General features: G+C 45.2%; 1 non-coding gene and 1 pseudogene across 1 annotated transcript; both read left to right on the top strand.

The window, feature by feature from the left end:
- The first annotated feature begins 2,394 nt into the window (after window positions 1-2,394).
- Window positions 2,395-2,467, top strand: TRNAG-UCC (transfer RNA glycine (anticodon UCC)). The gene has a single exon. It is a non-coding gene; the product is annotated as a tRNA-Gly (tRNA).
- A 1,513-nt stretch (window positions 2,468-3,980) lies between these two features.
- Window positions 3,981-6,290, top strand: LOC132488189 (acireductone dioxygenase-like; annotated as a pseudogene).
- Window positions 6,291-7,689: the final 1,399 nt, after the last annotated feature.

The raw sequence follows: 7,689 nt of genomic DNA on the forward strand, positions 1-7,689 counted from the left end.
CAGATTCTGTTATGTATGACAACTACCTATACTGCCACTTCTGAAATGGTCATAAAGAAATTGCTCTCCACCCCCAGGGGCTCATTTGTTTCTCTGTATGGTGGACCAAGGTGTCAGAGGCCTGGCAAGAGGCAATACTAGAGCCTCAGTGTGTTCCAGAGTCTGGCCTTCACCTGCAGAGGGATCAGGGTGAGAGCACATGGGTCCTTTGCAAGCACAACAGCAGCCCAGGACAGTCAAGGCAAAATCTTCCGATTAAACTGCTCTCACTGCCCACCTCCCAGGGCTCCAGCTCCATGCCAGCCTTCCTCATGCAGTATCTATTTGGTGAGGCAGCTGGTGTCAGCTCCATTGGCTCAGAGAGGTTAGGACACTTGCTCAAAGTCACACAGCTAGGAAGTAGCAGAACTCTAGTTCATACTCATATACCTGGCTAATAGTCCATCATTCTTTTAAGGAGAAAGAATAGGACCCAGAGCCCCTGTTTATTGTACTTCTTTGGAATTTTTTGTGATGATAACTGCTGGCCCTGTAAGCCACCTCAGAGAAAGGTGATATTTAAAGGAAAGGTGCTTATATCCTCCTTTGGGGTCAGCAGATTTGGAAACTCTCACCCTTACAGATTTCATTTATTTATTTATTTATTCATAATTTTTGGCCAAGCACAGAATGTGGGATCTTAGTTCCCTGACCAGGGATTGAACCCACGCCCCCTGCATTGGAAGCATGGAGTCTTAACCACTGGCCTGCCAGGGAAGTCCCCTTACATATTTTAAATCAAACCTCAATTAGTTATTGAGTCTAGGTCATGTGCAAATTCCCCATGGAGGCACAGAAATGCATATCACTCAGTTTCTACCCTCTGGGAACCACAAATCACCACAAACCAGGCACAAGGGAAAAGTGTCCCAGGAGGAGTTTAGATGACACATTAGGCATCTGGCAAAGAGAAAATCACCTCTGATGGGGGAGACCCTGATAAGCTCAGGGCAGGAACATCCATCAAGTGTGTTCTCACGGATCTTTAAGATGTGGAAGGAGGCTGACCATGTAGACACGAGTAGAGTGAGGGCCTTGCACTTCACCCAGGTGGACACACCAGGACATTAGTTTCGTGCTATGTTTGTAGGCAGGGAGTAACATCTGGTAACATCTGGCACAACAGTGAGGGGATGTCAGACAGTAGAGAATCAGGCCTGGGGAAGGGAGACCAGGGTTCTTGAACCAGAGAGACTTGACACAGGGTCCTGGCAGGACCCTCAAGAAGGTGCAAGAGTGCAGAGGCAGTGCAGAGATGGCATCTGCAGGAACTGCAGCTAGCTGGACGGGGGAGGAGTCACAGTGACTCAGACTTCCATCCCTGGGGCTGGGAGAATGGTGATGCCATTATTAGAAATCAGAAGATGGGAGGGAGGAAGGTTGAGGGGGAGGCGTTGATAGCAGAGCTATTTATGGTCATCTCTAAACTGATTTCCCTGCCAATAGTCAGTCTATGCTCCCTCCCCCTCCCATCAGCCCTCCCCGACACTTCCAGCGCTGTCACCCTGAAGCACAGCCCTGAGCAGTCACTCCACAGCTCAGATAGTGAAGTAGCTCTCCACTGCCTGATACAATAAAATCTGAATAGCTTATAACATTTCATGGCCTTCACCTACCCCCCCCCCAGTTACTATTCCCTCTCCACAAGAACCTTAAATTTAGCCATTCCCCTGAGTAGTCCTTGACTCTGAGCAGTTGCACTGTCCCTTCCTTCCATCAAGTGGGTTCTTTCCACTCCGCATTGCCAGACCCAGCTCATCCTTGAAGGCCAAGTACAAGTTCACCTTCTCAAGCCTGCAGTGGGGGTGGGGATAAAGGGGGGGTATAGCATTCATTTACACTTGAATCATCATGAAAGGTAAACAGACCCCCCCCAATAAAAGAACACAAACTACTACTCTGATTTTTTTTAATAAATTTATTTATTTTATTTATTTATTTTTGGCTGCGTTGGGTCTTCGTTGCTGTGCGCTGGCTTTCTCTAGTTGTGGCGAGCGGGGACTACTCATCTTTGCGGTGCGCGGGCCTCTCATCGCGGTGGCTTCTCTTGTTGCGGAGCACGGGCTCTAGGCGCGTGGGCTTCAGTAGTTGTGGCACGTGGGCTCAGTAGTTGTGGCTCTAGAGAGCAGCCTTAGTAGTTGTGGTGCATGGATTTAGTTGCTCTGCAGCATGTGGGTTTTTCACGGACCAGGGCTCGAATCCGTGTCCCCTGCATTGGCAGGCAGATTCTTAACCACTGCGCCACCAGGGAAGCCCTACTACTCTGATTTTAACTTTGTTAAAATAAATCTGTGGACAGTAACAGGTGGGGTCCAGAAACAAATTTGGAAGATTTTAAAATACTATTTAGGGAATTCCCTGGTGGTCCAGTGGTTAGGACTCTGCACTTCCACTGCAGGGGGCACGGGTTCGATCCCTGGTCAGGGAACCAAGATCCTACATGCATGGCCAAATAAATAAATAAAACTTTATTAAATTTTGTGAAATTTTCTCTTAGGTTGCATAAGTTAATTAATCCTCAAGATTCCTAATAAAACTAGAGATCCAAAGTTGGAGGAAGGGGAAATGATTGAAAGGGATTAAAAAGAACTAGAGGCAACATTACCATCTTGGTAACAGATTCCCAGAGTATAAAGCTTTCTCCCTGTTTGTGGAAGTCTTTTTTTTTTTTTTAAGTTTTTTGGCCGCACGGCATGAGGGATCTTAGTTCCCGGACCAGGGATGGAACCCGCACCCCCTACAGTGGAAGGGCGGAGTCTTAACCTCTGGGCCGCCAGGAAAGTTGTGTGGAAGTCTTTTGTCATGATTATCTCATGCCTGGGCAAGGCACTTAACTTCTCTGAGCCTCAGTTTCTTCAATTGCAAATGGAGACAATAAAAATCCCTACTCCTAGCAGTTATTAGGATTAAATAAATTCATGAAGATAAGTTGCTTTGAATGGTGCCTGGCACACATAGGAGAAGCCTGCCCATAGTGTTAATATTATCTGTTCATTCACATCCACTCCACACCAGTTTACTGAGCTCCTATGACATGACAGGTGTGACCCACAGATGGACAAGAGGGCACATTCTATTCGTGAGAGGACCAGAGTCCAGTGAGGGTATCCGGAAGATAGAGATATGAACAGATCATTTCAAAATATCGTTGCTGTGGCTGGATGGAGTGTTGGTTAGTACAATCTCTTTGGAGGGCAATTTAGTAGCATCCATCCTACTATAAAGTGCACATAACTCTTCATCCGGAAATTCCACTCTGAGAGACTGACAGCATAGAAATACTTACCAAATTGTACAGACACATAAGTGCAAGGTGTTCACTGCGGCACTGTTTGTAATAGGGAAAAATTGGGAATGACCTAAATGTCCATTGTCATTAAGAATGAGGTAAATCTTTGCTGATATAGAAAAATGCATTGGGGGACTTCCCTGGCAGTCCAGTGGTTAAGACTCTGCATGGTTAAGACTCAAATAAAGAAGAAAAAGAAAAATGCATTGTGATATATTAAGTGAAAATAGAAAGTTGCAGAGAAATATCTTAACATACATACATACATATATATGAAAAATTAAAGGCACAGAAACCTAAGAGGGTATGGAAGTGGGGTATAGTGGGAGACTCTCAATTTCTACTTTATGCAATTCTGTGGGGGTTGAACATTATATAACAAAAGCATCTATTACTTTTGTAACCAGAAAAAGAACAATCAATATATATATAGATAATTTTTTTTTTTTTAAACAAGCTGTCACAGTCGTTTCTATGCTGTGCAGAGTGTTCCCTGTCCCAGGACCATTCACTCTGGTGGCTTCTTTTACTTATTTATATTTTTTTTGCGGTATGTGGGCCCCTCACCGATGCGGCTCCTCCCGTTTCGGGGTACAGGTTCCGTACGGCCAGGCCCAGCACCCCTGGCTCACGGGCGCAGCTGCTCCGCGGCATGTGGGATCCCCCCAAGACCGAGGTACGAACCCGCGTCCGCTGCAACGGCAAGCGGACTCTCAACCACTGCGCCACCAGGGAAGCCCTGGTGGCTGCTTTTAAATTGAGGCTTTTCCTCTCGCGTTCTTTCCGTCCTTGGGGAAAACGAAGGGTTAAAGGGGCTGGGGGAGGGGAAGAGGAAGTGAGGTAAGGGAAAGAGGGGTGAGGGCCCCTCGGGTACCAGCTGCGGTGCTGCGCTCGCCACGCCCCGCAGCTCTGGCTCCGGCTGGAAGCAGCCGCCCCAGGTGCTCGAGAGGAGGCCGCTGGCCTGGTTCTGCGGACTCCGAAGGACGAAAGATCAGAACTTAATGAATGTAAAGTTAGGTGGAGCTTAGGACAAGATGCTGCGACCTAGAGCAACTGACGGTTATCAAAGTTGGTCCGCGGACCCTGGGGGAGGAGGGGCACCACGACATCTAAATAATTTTCGTAATACTAAGTCACTTGCCTTTCTCACTGTGTTAACATTTGCCCAAATGGTGCAAAAGCAATGGTGGGGAAAACCGCTTATACCTTACCCTGAATCATGGCAGAGGCACCAAACTATACTAGTAGTGATTTTATTGCTCACCATCATGCACTCTTTTTTTTTTTAAGTCTATTAATACGATGTACTAAATAAAGCAGTAAAAATTAATAATTTGATTAAATCGTAACTCTTGGGTATACATCTTTCTAATATCCTATATTATAAAAATGGAAGTACATACAAAGCACTTGTGCTGACCCTGGTAAGATGGTTGTCTCCTGGAAAAGCACTGAGAAAGAACGGGAGTGCTTTATTTGAGCTGTGGGTTGAAGCAGCTGCTTTCTTCACAGAACAACATTTCAACTGAAAAGAACAACCGATACAGAAGCCATTCGGACTCAAATATTTGGCAGATATTTTCTCAAAAATGAATGAAATGAGCCAGTCACTTCAAGGAAATAGCTTATAGTATCTGTTACCAATGATTTTTTATATTGGAGCTTTCAAGGGAAAACTAAAATTTTGGAAACCTTGTATATACCCTGAGTTTGAGAGCTTCTTAATTCTTTTTTTTTTTTAATATTTATTTATGTATTTATTTGGCTGTGCTGGGTTGTGTGGCACCATGGGATTTTCATTGGCGTATGCGGCATCTTTAGTTGCGGCATGCGGACTCTTAGTTGCGGCATGCATGTGGGATCTAGTTCCCTGACCTGAGATCAAACCCCGGCCCCCTGCATTGGGAGCATGGAGTCTTAACCACTGGACCACCAGGGAAGTCCCAGCTTCCTAATTCTTCATGATGTTTCTAATGAGATTAATGGTCTACCAAATGTGATTTTTTTTCATATTGTGTAATGAAATGTGTCAACTTTTGGAAGATCTGCATAACTCAGCCAGTATTTTCTAAATGACCAATGCATGGTGTTAAAAAGTTATGCATGGGTAAGAGACCTATTCCAGAATGGATTTGAATGTGAGGGGTTTGAATGTAACAGAGTAGGAAAGGCATATTGGTGTTGTTTCAGATTCCACATTGCAATTAACCTTTGAGAAAGTATCACTTGTACATTTTGTTATCGTAAGTGAATACCGTGAGTCAGGCCTCGCCCAGTCTCAGTGACCGGGAAACGGGGGTTGGGCAGTGGCCCAAGCTGGGATGCCCCCCTAGAAAAAGGCCACTGGGGCCTCGACCAGCTCAGCCCATGCAGATCAGGGAGCCCCGGGTGATGCACCACACCGCCCCCATCCCAGGCCCAGACCGTGGTGCAGGTCTGGTACATGGAGGAGTCCCAAGATGACCTGAGGTGGCCCCTTGGCCTGGAGCCCAGCTGCCCATTCCTCCTGGAGCAGCTGCACCAGCTTGGAGTCCTTTACTGGAAGCTGACAAGTATGAGAATGATCCAGAATTAGACTACTCTTGGATGGGCATAATAAACATATGCAAAAATAAATTTCCAAATTATGAAGAAAAGGTTAAGATGTTTTGCTGGGACCATTCGTACTAGGATGTAAAATTTGCTACATCTTGGATGGCAGTGGATACTTTGATGAAAGAGATAAAGAGGACTTCAGATTTTCATGGAGAAAGGAAACATGATAACTCATTCTGCAGGAGTTTATCACTGCTTCACACTGGATGAAAAGAACGCTGTGACAGCTGTGTGGATGCTTGTGGGAGAAACAGTGTGGACTGCATACAACCAGTCGGCTGACCATTTCCACGCTGAAGGACAGGATGTGAAATTTTGGGCATGAACAGCAAGGGGTGCTCCCTGGGGCCTAGCACACTCCTTGTAAAGATCCTAAACATGATAACTGAGCAGAAAATCATTTACTCTTTGCTTTTATATTATAAGCTTGAAGCTTAAAGGCTTGAAGTTTATCTTCTTTGCAAGATTATTTGATCAGAATATTTTTTAATGGTGGACTTCCCTGGTGGCGCAGTGGTTAAGAATCTGCCTGCCAATGCAGGGAACACGGGTTCGAGCCCTGCTCTGGGAAGATCCCACATGCCATGGAGCAACGAAGCCCCTGCACCACAACTACTGAGCCTGCGCTCTAGATCCTGTGAGCCACAACTACTGAGGCCACATGCCACAACTACTGAAGCTGTGCACTTAGAGCCCATGCTCTGCAGCAAAAGAAGCCACTGCAAGGAGAAGCCCTCACACCGCAATGAAGAGTAGCCCCCGCTCGCCACTAGAGAAAGCCTGCACGCAGCAATGAAGACCCAATGCAGCCAAAAATATAAATAAATAAAATAAAAATTTTAAAAAAGAAAAGCCTTATGATAAAATAAGTCATAGCTATTTTAGAAAAGAATATTTTTTAATAAAAGTCGCTATAAAACTGATTTTTACGTGGAAACAACTGGAGAAATGTGGATAAATCACAGTCATTTGCTCTAACTCAGTCAAGATCAGTGGTTCAGACACGTGTTCAATTTTAACCGGAATGAGAGTCTTATCGGCTGTGTGCTTTATCTGGACACGATTTTTAGACTTTAAACCAGATATCAGTCAATGCCATGCCTGCCTTAGAAGAAAGTTGTGGCAGAGAAGTATATTTTGGTCTTTGTCCCCATTTTCTGGCATAGAGCTCCTAAAACCCTTGGAATCTCCTGAGCGATAGGAGTGTCCTTCTGCTATTCATAGGTAATCCTCTGTGAGCATCTCAGTTCCACTGGGACAGAGCGCCTGTGCTCAGGACCCTTCTGGACCTCACTCTATGTACCTCCTTATCTGGCTGTTTATCTGTGGTCTTTATGTATCTTTTATAATAAATTGGTAAATGTAAACCAACATTTCCTGAGTTTTGTGAGCTGTTCTAGCAAATTATGGGACCCGAGAAAGGGGTCATGTAAATCCCCAATTTTTAGCCGCTGAGTCAGAAGTACAATTGTCCCAGATTTGTGATAGGCATCAGTGTTGTGGGACTAAGCCCTTAATCTGTGAGATCTAACACTATCTCCAGGTAGATAGTATCAGAATTGAGTTAAACTGTAGGACATTCAGTCCTGCTGAATCGGTTGGTGTAGGAAAACAGACTAGAGGTGTAATTGTAGATAACATAACTAACTAGATACAGGATGCTTTTTCCTCCCAAAATTATACCTTGGACTAAGGAGTGCAGGGAGGGGAGAGCTGTCTATTAGGGGCACATTCTCGGTTGCTTATGCCACTTGCCACTTTCCGTT

The sequence above is a fragment of the Mesoplodon densirostris genome, chromosome 4, assembly GCF_025265405.1.
Source record: "Mesoplodon densirostris isolate mMesDen1 chromosome 4, mMesDen1 primary haplotype, whole genome shotgun sequence".
Taxonomy (NCBI): Eukaryota; Metazoa; Chordata; class Mammalia; order Artiodactyla; family Ziphiidae; genus Mesoplodon; species Mesoplodon densirostris.